At 40.0% G+C, this 15,558-nt stretch overlaps 1 protein-coding gene across 1 annotated transcript in view; it reads right to left on the reverse strand.

The window, feature by feature from the left end:
- Window positions 1-15,558, reverse strand: part of dpf1 (D4, zinc and double PHD fingers family 1) — a 106,373-nt gene that overhangs the window by 28,747 nt on the left and 62,068 nt on the right. The gene's annotated exons all lie outside the window — the stretch shown is intronic.

A 15,558-nucleotide genomic window follows, 5' to 3' on the forward strand; every position in this document is an offset into this window, starting at 1 on the left:
GCAGCAAATGTTAATCTTCAGGTTTTTAAGTTTGCAGATTTGTAAACAGAGTAGGGGAACAAGCTGCATGTGGGGGTGATAATAGATTGATGTGACTTAATCGTTTCTATTAATCATGCCTCCCTTCTGAAGTATCTTTTAAATTCTTTTACGTGTAGGACAAAAGAGCTGCATGAGGCTGGAGAGCTGTGGGTTTAGTATCGCAGCGTTAGCAGATAGCAGTCTTCCTTGTGTGTTCATCAACACTTTTTCTACCAATCAGCATTAAAGTCAAAACAAATGAAAAACTGTTGCATTTAGTTTTTTTTCCAGCTTTAATTCAGTCAGCGATACATCCAGATACAGACAGGAAGAGTGACAGAAAGCACACAGATCGAGCTGGGTAGTGGGTGAGGGTGGATTTGAGATGGGGTGGAGGGGGGTTGTGGGTGGTTGTGCTGATGGGGAGGGTTGTGGTGGTGTGGACGGCTTATCCAAACATAGCCAAGACAACTGAGGAACCACAAAACAGGCAGGCGGCGAGCCACAGAACAGCATGTTGAGACAGAATACCAAATGAAGCAGACTCCAATATTACCCAGTCTGCACCACTCCAACTGTCTTGGGGAATCTATATGATGAATCATGAAGAGAGAGGGTTTTTTTCTCGCTCTGTTTCTGTCTTTGTCTGTTTTTTTCCCTCTCTACTCCCATTCTTTATGTTGTTCTTAATGAACTCCTCTGTGCCTCATCTTCTCCGCTACTCTCCTTAACTCCAACTTCCTCCTTCTTCTTCTTCTCTGTCTCTACTCTTTCATCCCTCCTCTCTCTATCTCCACATACTTCTCCTCCCATCCTTCCTTACTCTCTCTCTCTCTCTCTCTCTCTTTTCAATGTACATAACAGTGTACTCTTTAGGAGGGAGCCCTGGCGGTATCTATGGCAACCGGATTGCTAGGCAACAGCCGATTCTCCCTTCCTTTCCTGGGCTGTGCATGCAGCAGCAGCAACAATCGACCAATTGAAAACTGAGGAGGAATGCCATCGTACGTGAAAAGTTCACAAGATGTCCAAAAATCACTGCAGGCTCTCTCTGTTGACATGTGAAGTCTCAACAAGGGGAAAAAAGACAAAATAAGTGTAAAATCTGTTATTGAAATTTCCCAGAGCAATAGGAGATGTGGAAAACCCTCAGCAGTTCAACCTAGTGTCCTGTTTGATATTCTAAGAATATCATGAATAACTCTTAAACCTTTCATAAACATAATCATGTTTATTTTTGCAGCTTTTCCAACTTTTGTATTCATAAAGATGACTCTAAGGTCAAAACACACTAACTCGAGAGTGCCTGTATTGTTCTGTACCTGTGGAAATGGAAACTAGAAGTCTTTTCTTTTATGTGCTTTTAGTAAAAGCTCTGAAATTAGAGAATGATATATTTAAAAAGTACGGTATGTATAAATTAATTAAAGAATGACTACTCCAATCACTGGTGGACCCAGAGAGGGCCTACCTACTAGACTAATGTTTGAAAAAAATGCCCTCTTAGATTCCCCAATGGAAGATAAACATGAACCAGTGCCCTCTAGGGCAGTGGTTTCCAAAAGTGGAGGTCAGAACCCAAGGGGGTTGTCCGAGTGGCCGAATTACAGAGAGAAATTTAAATGATTTAAAGTGGTGTGTTTATCAGTTATTATAAAGATATCATTAAAATGAGTTCAGTTTAAAATAACATCATAGTTATGAAGTGAGATCAGTGTTTATATGTAAGTAATGTGTACAAAAACACCCACATGGTGCCTTGTGCATCATTATAAGTTGAACAAATTTCACAAGGTGCCCTCTAAAGTGCCCTCTTTAGTGCCTTGTAATCGGACAAGTGATTTTTGGTGTCTTCTTAGTGGACCAAATTTGACCAAGTGATTTATGGTCCCTGCTAAGAGGTCCAAATTTGACAAATTGCCCGCTTTGGTGCCCAATAAGTAGGCCAATTTTGACAGTGCCCTATTTGGTGCCATCTAATTGGTCCAGATTTGACAAAGTCCCCTCTTTGGTCCCTTTGAACTGAACCAAATTGACAAAGAACATATTTTTGGTGCTCATAAGTGAACCAAATCTGAAAAGGTGCCCTCTTTGGTCCCCTTAAAGTGAACCAAATCTGACAAGGTGCCCTCTTTGGTGTCTGCTAAGTGGACTAATTTTGACATAGTGCCCTCTTTGGTCTCCTTTAAGGTGACCAAGTTTGACAAAGGTCCCTTTTTTGGTGCCAAGTGAACCAAATTTGACAAGGTGCCCTCTTTGATCCCCTTTAAGTGGATCAAATTTGATAAAGTTCCCTATTTGGTGACATCTGTGTGGACCAAATTCGACAAGGTGCCCTCTATGGTGTCTGCTTAGTGGACCAAATTAGACATATGTACTTCTCTCTTTTGTGGCTGCTAAGTGGACCAAATTTGACAAGTTGCTCTCTTTGGTGCCATCAAAGTGTACTGATTTTGATAAAGTGCCCTCTTTGGTCCCCTTTAATGGACCAGATTTAACAAGGTGCCCTCTTTGGTGCCATCTAAGTGAACCAAATTTGTCAAGGTGCTCTATTTGGTGTCAATAAGTGTACCAGATTTGACAAAGTGCCCTCTTTGGTGTCTGTTAAGTCTACCAATTTTGACATAGTCCCCTCTTTGGTCCCCTCAAAGTGAATCAAATTTGACAAGGTGCCCCAAGGTTCCCTCTTTGGTCCCCTTTAAGTGGACCAATTTTGAAGAGAACAGAAATCTCCAGCAACACTTGTAGTTGAAAGAACAACTTTATTAGACCAACGTGACCCTGATGAAGGCCACATGCCGAAATGCATCGGTCTAAGAAAGTTGTTCTTTTAACTACAAGTGTTGCTGGAGATTTCTGTTATCTTCAAGACCCTCCTCATCCTTCATGCACCTTGGGAGTTGGTGAAGTTGGGCCAGATTTACCCAATTCAGTGGACCAATTTTGACAAGGTGCCTTCTTTGGTGTCCATAAGTAGACAAATTTTAACAAAGTACCCTCTTTGTTTCCCTCCAAGTCAACAAAACATGATAAAACACTCTTAATGGACAAAACCTACAAAGTGCTCTTTAGAGCGGTATAGTCAATAGTGAAAATATCCAAATAATTGTGATTGATTTCCTTTTCACTAGGTTCTCTGTGTGAGATAAATGCTCAATTATTAGTCATTCCTTACCTATTTTGTTACATAGGTGTAGTAGGTATACTTACAGTATTTTGTTTAATCTCAACCTGGATGTCTGACTATTTCTACATGTTTAGCAACTTTTTGTGCTGTTTTTTACAACATACAGCAGGTTCCCTTTATATTATTTTCACTACTACCCCTCCAACATCCTGAGTCCACTAATAACTCTTACCTTGAAAAAATATTTTAGTTGTTTATCTACATTTGACAGTTTTAAAAACCAGAGAGAAATTCTTAACTTTGAACAGGAGTCATCTTTTACAGTGGCTGTTGTCACAGAGCCACAGCAGCAGAAACATTTTGTTTATCATCGCCATGATAATGTTGGATGACACATGAAAGACTTCTACATAATGCAGTGTGAACGGCTGCTGGACGCGGCCCTTCTGTCGCTGCATCTCATTCATGTTTTGTTCTTACTGTGATGGACTGTGATTATTCTCTGCCATAAGTAGCGAGATGTATCACCTGAGCTCACCCCGTATCGCTGAGTTCCCACCTCTGTGGCCTAATTATTGTTTTGAAATCAGGACTCTGTGCATTAATAAAGACACCACATATTGTGTATCACTTATTAAGAATCAATGCAATGTAAAATGTAATACAAGAAAAGCCTTCTGACATTATTGTAAGATGAGATTTATTTAGTGACGTTTTAAATTGTAGATCTGGTTTTTAGATTTATTTTACAAGGGTTGATAGTTTATATGATTTGATATAACTTTTGTACTTAATAAAACTCTGAAAGATTACTGACTGACTATGAGAAAAACCTCAAATTGTCCCTATGCACTTAATTAAACATGAACACAAATGTAGATTTTATTAAGCCTTCAAGCTTTAAAATTAACACCATTGCACTATTAACAACTTCATCTGACTTCTACGCCTCGGCTGCTTTTGAAGGTCATAAAGAGTCATCAATATAAATCTAAGAATAACGTTTGACATTTCTGTGCAAACATCAAGATTAATGAGGCCTCTGCACACCTGACAACAAAAAAACGTGCAATTACTTCCATCCCCTTACAGGAAAAATGTTTCCAATTGAAAGTATTATTACATGTGCATCCACTAATGTCGTTTATATGTTGGATTGCCATTATACTGGTTAAACTACAAGAAAACCTAATTAGAGAATAAGTGAACATAAGAGTGCAATCTGCAGACAGGACAGGGAACCCCTGTAGCCACCCAGTATAATGATGCAAGACATATTGTGTCCTCCTTCCACTTCTTTAGCACGTTTCTCTGCCACATAGAGGTGGAGATCACGATCAGTTGTTGAAAAGAAGGGAGGTTTATTGGATATTCACCTTGCAGGCTCATGAGGGATTGTATTATGAATTTTGTTATTTTTGGATTTTAAATCTGTAGTTAAAGGCAGAAGTTCTCAATTTTTGGGGGCTTACAGAGCAGAACCCTCATAACACTCACACTAATCAAACATATGTCAACTGCCATTTGTACTCTTAAATACCGTATTTTAAACTCTTAAAACCTAAATACAAGCTCTTGTCCACCTGAGTGTGGCTTCTTACTTTTTGCGATCCTTTGAGCAGCCAAATAAGAAGCCCTCTGTGCTTTTTCTGAGGTTGTAGTCAAGTTCACCATTCGTGTTTTCTGGTGGATGTATTCCTCACCCTTTCATCAGAAAATCTCTGTTGTTTTGTCCTTAAACTCTGCATGCTTTGTTGTCAGATGACGCTTTAGCTCAGCGGGCTTCATGGCTTCACATGAAGACACACAACACATTTTGGTCTTCTGTTGTTGTTCTCAATAAAACCAAAGTGGAGATAGCTGTCATCATATTTTCTCAGTTTAGCTGGTTTGGGCCTAGCATCACGTGAGGTAGTGGACACGCTTAAATTTGTATCCATTGTTGCTAGCTGGACCTGCACACTAAATGCATCCTAAGAAAAGTGACTGATGTGTGACAAGTGACAGATTTACGTGATATCTCATAATTGTATCCGAGTTTTTATTGGCTCAAAGCTGACTTATGTGGGAGTCGTTGGTTTAGTATGGTTGTTTTATGGAAATGTGGTACCTTTATGTATTTACTTGCTTTTTAATGGCTTGGCATTACGTTAATAATTAATTTAGATTCTTCGCGGACCCCCAAGCTCTAGCTTGCGGACCCCAGTTTTAGAACTACTGGTTTAAGGCCATGCAATTCTCAAAAAGGTCAATACCAACATCAAAACAAGCTGTTTGGCATTGGCAGAGAAGATTTGGCACATTTTTCATGGGCACAACCCACATACTCAGCTCTGCTGCTCATCCCACAAATGCATGATCCTTACAAATGTGGCATCATTTAAAAGGGTAATAAACAGACTTTCCAACGGTATAAGATTTATTACCAAGAAGCATTGTTACAACAAAGAAATAATGTACCAAACACAAATTGCCTTACTTTTTGTTTTAAGTTTATAAACTTAGCACAAAAAGAAGGGATATTTATGTCTGGTAGATTACTTTTTTCTTCTAATTATGCATCTTGGCAATAAATCTTATACTGTTAGGAAGCCTGTTGATTTCCCTTTTAAATGGTGCCACATTTGTGAGGAACATGCATTTTTGGGATGAGCAGCAGAGCTGAGTATGTGGGTTGTACCTGTGGAAACTTTTCCAGATCTTCTCTGCCAATGCCAAACAGCTTTTTCCTGACATCCACTCTTGTTTGGTGGTTTAGATGACTGAAGTCTGAAGAAACAAGCCACTAACAAGTTAACGATTATTCATTTAGTAAACAGGAGCCTAAGTAGAACCACACACAGCCCTCCTACCTCCCATAATTACTGGTGGTATTGCATCTGAGTGAACAACAACTTTCTCAAAAAAAAAAATTAGAAATAAAACACTGAAGATGGCAAACCAGACCATCAACTTCTCTGGCAAGATGGGCTTCAATGAATGTATGGCATCACACAAAAGCTATAAATACGTGGCCCAAACCAATCCTCTAATACAAAGCATTTCTTTGTTTTCTCCTGATTTTGCAGCCTTGGAAAGTTTTGGTGGCAAACAGCTTCAGATGTAGAGACTTAACAGCTTACAAGACCCAGTGAACTGACAAAGACTAATCCAAGCAGAGAAGCACATCTGTATGTGTCCGACTTTAAATGGAAATTTAATGGGCAAAGTAATAAACACAAGAATGGAACCACACAGAATGATGCAGAGAGAGAGAAAACAGCAGAAGTGGTGCTCACACATGGAGCGACAACAGACATGGGGTAGGGAGTGGCCATTTTAGGTGCCATGCAAGTGTTTTATATTGATGTTGGTTGATCAAAATTTGTCCTTCACTTCTCTGTCTGCAGACACCAGGAGGAGGAGGAGGACAGGAGGCCATTTTGAGACACAAGGCACAAAAAAAGAGGGGGTGGGGGGGGGGTCTATAAAAACCAACAATGGTGAGCAGGAACAGAGGGATGCTGACCTTCAAAGGGCTCAATTACATGTGCCACACTCACACTCATAGTTAGGCATGATTGCCCCGTACAGGAGTACAAACCCTCTCACACTAAAGCAAATGTGTTCATTCGTGTGTGTGTGAGTGAGTGAATATTTTAACCACACAAATGCAGGCGCACACTTGGAGCGTCCCTGCTGCTCCACACCGTAGGACCGTCTGTCTGGCCAGATAAAGTGGCCTCTGAATCTCAGCTCTGATTTGAGAGGGGGGATTTAATGACAACTATCCTCCCCCTCCTCTCTCTCTCTCTCTCTCTCTCTCTATTTTCCTCTATGTCTGTCGTTCTCCTGTTTCTCTCATTCACAGTTGTCGGTCCTCTCTGTTTGGGTCCTTTTCTAATCTATTTAACATTAAAAAAGGCAAAATTTCCAAACCTAGAAAGCGAGGTCATTTTGACTGCCAGATTACGAACTCTGCTGTCTCTGATGAGAAATGCCCAAAACAAACAAAAAATGGTTATCTTTAGAAAATATCATGAAATAACAAAATTGTACATTTAAACAACTGCATATAGACATTTTTCATCATCAATTGTGGTTAAATATAAAAAGTAAAAGTAATTTAATAGAAAACTCATGTGTTTGCAATAGATAGTTCATCTTATATAATAACTGGTTGTGTTTGATTTTATGAAGAAACGTTCAGTTTTAACCCCTTCTATAGTGAAGATAATTATGTCTAAAGTCTTGTGAATAGGACGCACATGTTTGCCATGCTACGCCATGATTTTAATTCTAGTTTGCATGTTTGTCATTGGATTTTTGTAACCCTGATGAAAGCTAAAAGCTGAAATACATCAGTCTAATAAAATTGTTCTTTTAACTTCTAATGTTAAGCATTTTGCACACCGGTAGACTATATCACAGGCAAATAAATGCATTACAAGTATGCCGACTGGTACTTTTCAAAGTAAAAGCCTAATTTTGCATTTCCTGAGAGGGGTTTTCCTTCAGACCTTAGATCACAGACGGCCTTTCTCACAGACCATTAATGTGTCAGAATGGACAGACAAACTTTGGAAATAAAATTGGATTAAGCTTTTGACTGGGTGTCAGCTCCAATTTCCACATACATCGACGGTGCTGCGATCCACCAGCGAATCGTACTGCAGAGCACATTGCTCCTTCTCTAGTCTATCAGAGCATTTCCGCGGCCAGCATTTCAGTCTGGCAGTGGCTCATGCCTGGAGCGCCACTCTGCTACGCTGCAGGTCTATTTTCAGCGCTGGCTGCAGCCAAACCACGTCAATACCCATGGATTAGAAAGCTCCAAAAAGGAAGTCACAAGCGTAGAATATCCGGTTCTTTCAAAATACAACACAATGCAAAGACTCTCGATCGTAAATCATCACTATATCAACATTATGTCTCATCCTGCAGCAAGAGCAAAGGGTCACCAAGAGGTCAGTGGGTCACAGAGCTACAACGGCACCACTGACGAGGAAAAGTTCACTTTTGGGGATATTTAGCCAGAGAACTTTACATAAAACCACAGATCCTTTAAGCAGACATTAACCTTTTAACTTCCTGATGTACTCACCCAATGGCAGAAGCAATTATATCATGGACTTAAACTGGAATGGATGATAAATTAACCCAAAAGGTAAAATAGTCTGCTGTTGGCACACTATTCCTGTGTGAACTTGCAGTTCTGTCGTGACTTCTGCCCGCTGATCAGGGCTGGGCGCTGCAGCACAATGCTCTAGACACGCTTCCAGTGGGCGAGGTTGCTCGCCTTCGCTCAGAGCAAACCTGTGGTGCTTCAGTGAGCGGTGCCTCTTCCTGTGTGGTAATTGCAGGTCAGGGTTAGGATATGTTAAAAATGTTAAATGTTAATGTTAAAAATCTGACCTGCAAAACCTGATTACAAAATGTTTATTAAGGTTGAGTAAACAGTCTGCTTAGGGGAAAAAAGCTTGTCCTTCATGAAAGCATTCTAACATAGCAAACGTAGCCTGTGTAGCTCTGTTACGTGTGTAAGCAATGTAGACTGAGCTACATAGCTAAAGTCAAAGCTCAGAAAGCTCATGGATATCTAAGCTAATGTTCACTACATAAGCTATGTAGCTGTGTTGTGCACATTACTTACATAGCTAAGTTAGCTAGTTACATATAGATTGAGCTACATTTGCCAAAGCTCACATTGCTAGAGCCACGAAAGTCAATTTTATCAAACTGGTGTGCTGTGTCTCTCCATAACAGCTAGAGAGAAGTGAGGTTTTAGTCTGATCCCCCTGAAACTGTTGATGAAACCGACCCTTGATCAGCACCACAGAGCAGCATGTTCATCCTGACTAACAGCAGCCTAAAACCCCTTCAGTCTGGTTTATTGAACTACTTCAATCTTAATTGGTCCAATGAGGAGATTACTCTGTGAGAAACAATGCATGTTGCTAAGCAACCAAGATGCAGCTGCTGCTGCAGAAAAATGAATCAATTTAAGAGCAGCAAAATCTGTGCAGTCAAAAAAATGCCAGTGGTCTTTCTGGACAAATATGATCATATATTCTTTACCTTTGGTGCAGATTTTTAAAATAACATTTTAGTTTAAAACAGTTTTAGGAAAAGTCAGGGACCAGCATCACTGTAACTTTCAAAATAGCAACGTTACATGTAAAATCAATGTGAAAGCAGTCACAATAACCGCATATTTCACTATTTTGCCCTCTTTCCCTCCCCTTTTCTCATTTACCTTTTCTCCCTCCCCTGCTTTCTCTCCACACCAGCAAAACCAATTTTCAGGTGGACGCTGCAGGGTCGACCTCTAAAGTAAACATTCCCCTTATTCATCCACTTCTCCTCAGCCCCCTCCCCCTCCTCCTTCTCTCCGTCTTCTTGCCACCATCACATCAATGCCAAAACACACCCTTCACCACCTCACATCCTACTCTCCCTTTTCAGCCTCCCTCCTTCCCTCTGCAACCTTCTGTTAGGAGGAGAAGAAGAAGAAGTAGAGTAAAAGAAAAACACATAGTATGTGGCGCAGTCATGAATTTTAATGACGCTGCTCATTTTGAGTAAATAGTGCATCAGCTGGGATCCAGATATATGGGGAGGTTTAGCAGCGGTTGATTCTAGTGGTGATGTTTGGGGAAAAGGGGGGGGTGGGGGGTGGACACAAAACAGAGAAATAAATTGAAAGGAAACCTGAAGCTGGATGATGGATGAAGCGCAAATAAGAAGAAGAGGAAAAAAGAGGGAGAGAGGAGGGAGGTGAGGGTTAAGTGAGGATGCAGAGCGAGCATGCAGAGGCAGAGGAAAGAGGTGAGAGATGGACGGAGAGATGGAAAGGGAAGGAGAATCTCATCTCCTGGTGGAATAATCGCTCATTTATCTTGCTGATGGGAAAACAGGGATGGGAGAGCAGAGCTAGATGAGGTTAAAAAAAAGGCAAGTTTTTGTGATAAGTTTAGGTTGTGAACGTTTGTGGGTGCCGCTCGCAGCAGCGTTAATATCATCAAATAAAGCTATGACGAAAAAGGATTGTCACCAAAATCTTTTTAATTAGGAGCTCTTACAAAAAGTTATGTTTTTATCACAGTGGCTAAAAGTGAACTAAAATGTTGGTGCTGGACTTTTGAACTACAAAAATCTATGATATTTTTCAAAATTGCATATAAGGCATGCAAGTATTTTAAATCCATTTAAGCAAATATAATCAAATTAGTTCCAAGTAGTCTGAATTAACCCACTGAGTGTTTATATTCCATGAGGTACAGACAGTTAAAAACCAGCGTTTGCAGAAGCAGATTTGCTGTCTGCACCAGGCACAGAGCAGTCAGAATATATTTCAAAGTAAAAGCATGATAAGTTCTTGCCATGTTAAAATGACCCACATTTTCAACAATGCTCTTATTCTGAAATCAGTTCTGACGCAGTTATTTCATTATGGAAGTCACTTTACAAACCTTTCTTCTGGTCCCTGTCGAAATTTCCTTAGTCACAAAGATAGTTTTAACATGCTGTTTTAATTCTTTACATCATCAGGTTTTGAGTGATGTTATTCATTTAAGATCTTATTCTTTACCTCCCTCCCTTGCTCCTCAAGTGCATACAGTGTTAATTTGCACCTGCATGTTTGTTAAGTTTATTTTTTCGAATGTAAAAAGATCATTTTCCTGAGATCCATTTTAGCTTAAACAACCCCTGTACAGTTTAAAAAAATAGAAAGTTAAATAAGTGATTGCTATTTTTTGTTGATGTGTAATTTTAAATCAGTTGAGCACACATTTCCTTGACTTTTCCTGTATGGAATCAGTCCTGAAGAAATATAGAGGCACCTGCCCACATACATCGTACATCTGTAAATGTATGGTTAGTTTACATATCTGTAAGCGCATGCACAGTTGATTTGCATTGGCACATGCACCAACAAAATCTTCATTTACCACCATCCATTAATTTCAGTAATAGTTTTTGGAAGCAAAAATGATGTAAATGGAGAGCCAGGAGGAGGCCTTGGTATCCATAATAATGAGATTTATTCAGAAATGATAGTTATTTGTTTAATAACCCAAACAAAGCTTGGGAAAATATAAGCACTTAATTATTTTACATTCTTAAAAAATAACTTGAAATGAGAAAAATCTGTTATAACCACTATTTTTCCAATTTAAAGCAAGGTTTCAGTCAAACCAACCTTCACCAGGTATGAGGATGATGGTCAGTCAGACCAAAACCTTGTTATTTCTAAATATCAGCAAAAGTGAGATGGTGTGCTGGACTATTTCTGAAAGCCTTTTCCTTCTCCAGCACGCCTGTCACATATTCAGGTGTGCCTTTAGATGTACAGCATATACATTTTAAATATCCAGATTAACCAAAATGTTGCAGTTGATAATCTTAAACTCTAAAAATCCATTAAATCTTAAAACTTGTGAAAATGGGGCTCTCAGATAGCCCAGTGGTTAGGTTGTGGCCCAAGTACTTGGAACGCCCGGGTTCAAGCCTGGCCGGTTTCTCCTTTCCTGCATGTCTCTCCCCCACTCTGTCATCCCTGTTTCTAATTCCATTCACTTTTCATCCTCCATCAAAAAAGCCTTGTAAAAAAAAAGGCCAAAAACATATCTTTAAAAAACTTTACGCTCACACCCACAATCTTTGCACTCCCCTATGCGCTACGTTCTGAGTTCGCAGCGCTTTGCTCCACCTGATGGCGAGTGACCTCACTCACTGGCGTTTCTGGAGCACTGCACAACACCCTGCAGCCCAGAGCATCTTGAGACTTAGATCACAAGTTCACAGGAGAACAGGAACAGCATTCGGATATTGGATTATCTTGCCCTCCTGGAGTTGATTTACCATTCATTTTGGCATGATTCCATGATTTGATTGATTCTGCAATGGGTGAGTTAGGACTTTAAAAGGTCCTTGTTTACAACAAAGGCTGTGCTGTTTCATGTCAATTTCTGCACTTTTACACCTCTGAGGTTAAATGTTCTCCGTCATTGGCACTGTATTAGCTCTCTGACCCACTGACCAACCAATGACATGCAGCTTTTGTCAAAGGATGAGACGTTATGTTGATGCTCTGCATGTTTCTTGGCTGTTTGATTCCATCTGCTCTACATGGATTGAAACTGCGAAGATGGACTGCATTACAGTGCAGGCAGAATATGTGGAAAGTGGAGGTGAGGAAAGGAGCTGTTCCCAGTGAGGGCTCTTGATTTAACAATCAAAAGCCGACACCTTAAACGCACATGTGCTTGCAGAAGGCCAAGTGGGCATGCATATACAAAGTCTGTTCTTTGTTGTTTTGAGGCAACAGAATGATAAACTTCAGCTAAATTATTTGAAATTTACACACATATCGCTGCCATCTGGCCAAAACCTCCTATCTCCAAAACCACAATCTTTCAGGGAATGAAAAAACGCTGTATTTCTAAATTAATTTTACTAGTGAATGGGGATAGCTAGGATCTTTTGATACTTTTTATTCCTACAGTTTATTAAAACCCACTGATGGATGTAAAGGGTAACCAATGGCACCGATTTATGAAAAAAAAAAAAAATTATGAGGAATGGAGGTACAAGGTTTTGGCCTCATGCCAGCAGTGTGTAAATGTAAAATCAATTAGTAATCATGTTTAATAATTGTGGTCTCAATATCATTCAAAAATAATCATGATTGTGATTTTCGCCATACTGGAGCAGCTCTAGCCATGAATGTGCTGTTGGTGCTGCTTGCATGCTGTAGTGTCTAGACAGGTTTTGTAGAGCCAGAATATAGCATTAATTATGCATGCAGGGCTGCTCTCATTCAGGAGAGCAGTATTAATATTATTACATATGTGGCAATATAGCAAAGGGTGGAGGGTGGTGGAGGCTCCTCCATGACACTCAGCAAATTGGGCAAAGCTATAATGGAGCACACACCAACACTCACACATGAACCCAAAAGGCTAAGCTTCCTTTTTCATTTCAGCAGAGAAGATTGCATTTTCTGAGGCTGTGTGCATGTGTGTGTGTGTGGGTGCATGTGTGTGTGATTACTGACTGTTTGGGAGGGAGTGATGGGGGATATTAAACCATTCAAATGCTGTCTCTCTTGCTCTCCTCGACTGGAGGGACCTAAGACTGCAGCATGGCCGGCCACACTCACATATACCCACAGTCTGCTCTGTCAGACAGGCCAATTTAAAAACACACAGTGCCAATTAAGTGAGAGGCAGCATAGTTTCACTGTGCACATTGTTGCAGTACAGCAAAGCTTCGATATGTGTTTTTTTCTGTTCATCTGTGCTCTATTCTGAGCAAATTGCTTGTTTTAAGACCGTGAAGAACAAAGACATGGGATGAATCGTCTATGTTCTCTTTTCAAATATCCACAGCTATTTTTTTTCCTGTTTTTATTTTCTGAGAGTACGAACAACTGCAGCCGTTTAACTGCTGATTAGTGACCAAAACACAACCCCCTGTGGGATAAATGCGTATTATTGTCCTTCAAGGAGTGTTCAGAAACAAATAAAACCTGCAGACAAAAACGGCAAACAGAAAGCACAAAATGATAGAAAGCTGGCCTTGGGGGAGAAAGAGAAACAGCCACAAAGAAAGAAAAAAGGATAGAAAGGACATCATTTTGAAGGAGATATGTGGTGCAATTCGTAACCTCTTCAAAAATAACCCTGATTTGCTTTATTTATATCTTTTCATGTCTTATTTTTCTATTTTGGCACTCATATCTTTCTACCTCTACCAACCTTTGTGCCACCATACTAAAAAAATACCTTACCCCTGTAGGAGAGCTATTGTCTGAAACTGGCAGAACTCTGAGAACTCTCTCTCCTTGGGAATTAGAAACCTCCAACTTTTTTCGCCCATATTATTCTGAGCAACCTCAGTGAGTCTCTAAGCACGTCACTTTAGAGAGTAACTGAACCTCAGAGTTTCAGCTGAGCTGCATCTATCCTGGAATGTTATTAGAACACCATGGACAGGGCGGGGAGGGCGGTAGGATAACACATGTCTACCCCCTGCTACTGCTGTCCCTTATCAGCCACAACATCATTCAGTCTATACTGCTTTCAGATTTGATTATTAGCCAAAATGCCATAATCATTCAAGGTTGACATACCCCAAGCTATCTGAGTAGGAAACAGTGATATGTGGTAATGTAGAAGACGTAATGTCAAAATTTATTAACCTTGTTTTAGGACATCTCTGATTGGCTGATTGCACCTTTACACTGAAAACTGCCATGTACTCAGCTTCTGCTGCTCCCACTGAATCAGGGTCATTTCTTAATCAGACAGTTTATATTAAGAAATAAGGAAACCAAAGATGGTTAACACAGTCTGGTTGCAGACCGAGCATCTCTACATCTCTGCATTATCTGAGACACCATCTATTTGAGAAGTTCCGTAATTTGCCGGTACAATGTTTAAATTATTATTTTCTAATTTGACTTCACTTATAAAACAATGTCAGGCACTGACATTCAGAAAATAACCACATTACAAACATTGCAGACTAAGCAACATTTCATAAATAGAATAGAGAAAATGTCAGGAGTCTTATCCGGGATTAAAGACCCGGAAAATGAATTTGTATTTAGGTCTGTTGTATGGCACGTCACTGTGTTATAAACCTCTCATTCCAATTTCAGTCAAATAAAACATTTAAAAGTTTCTGAAATTCAAAATCATAAAAAAAAAATTACAATCTGAATGTTGTCCTTATGATCAGAGTGCAGCTGCCTAGCTCTGTGCCAGAGAAGAGACAAAGTTTGTTTTCTGGCTCAGATTTCTGTTATGATACTTTAATGATCCATAGACCACTGTGGCTGACAGATTTGGCAAAATTTACCTCACAATGAATAAAAAAACAGCATTTAACTGACTGATAACCTTCAATAAAGGCAGTGACATCAGCTTACAACAGACTGTACTGAGCTGAATTGCTCTGTGATCTTATACATTATATTGCCAAAAGTATTCTCTCACCCATCCAAGTAATTGAAATCAGGTGTCCCAATCACTTCCATGGCCACAGGTGTGTAAAATCAAGCACCTAGGCATGCAGACTGTTTCTACAAACATTTGTGAAAGAATGGGCCACTCTCAGGAGCTCAGTGAATTCCAGCGTGGTACTGTGATAGGATGCCACCTGTGCAACAAGTCCAGTTGTGAAATTTCCTTTCTCCTAAATATTCCAGAGTCAACTGTCAGTGGTATTATAACAAAGTGGAAGTGATTGGGAACGACAGCAACTCAGCCACAAAGTGGTAGGCCACATAAAATGATGGAGCAGGGTCAGCAGATGATGAGGCGCATAGTGCGCAGAGGGGTGGGGTCATCCCCCACTATACCGGCCCCACCCACATGAAACCAAGCCAGGAAAGAGGTGAAAAACTTTCTAACAGTCTAAAT

The sequence above is a fragment of the Cheilinus undulatus genome, linkage group 2 (assembly GCF_018320785.1).
Source record: "Cheilinus undulatus linkage group 2, ASM1832078v1, whole genome shotgun sequence".
In the NCBI taxonomy this organism is placed as follows: Eukaryota; Metazoa; Chordata; class Actinopteri; order Labriformes; family Labridae; genus Cheilinus; species Cheilinus undulatus.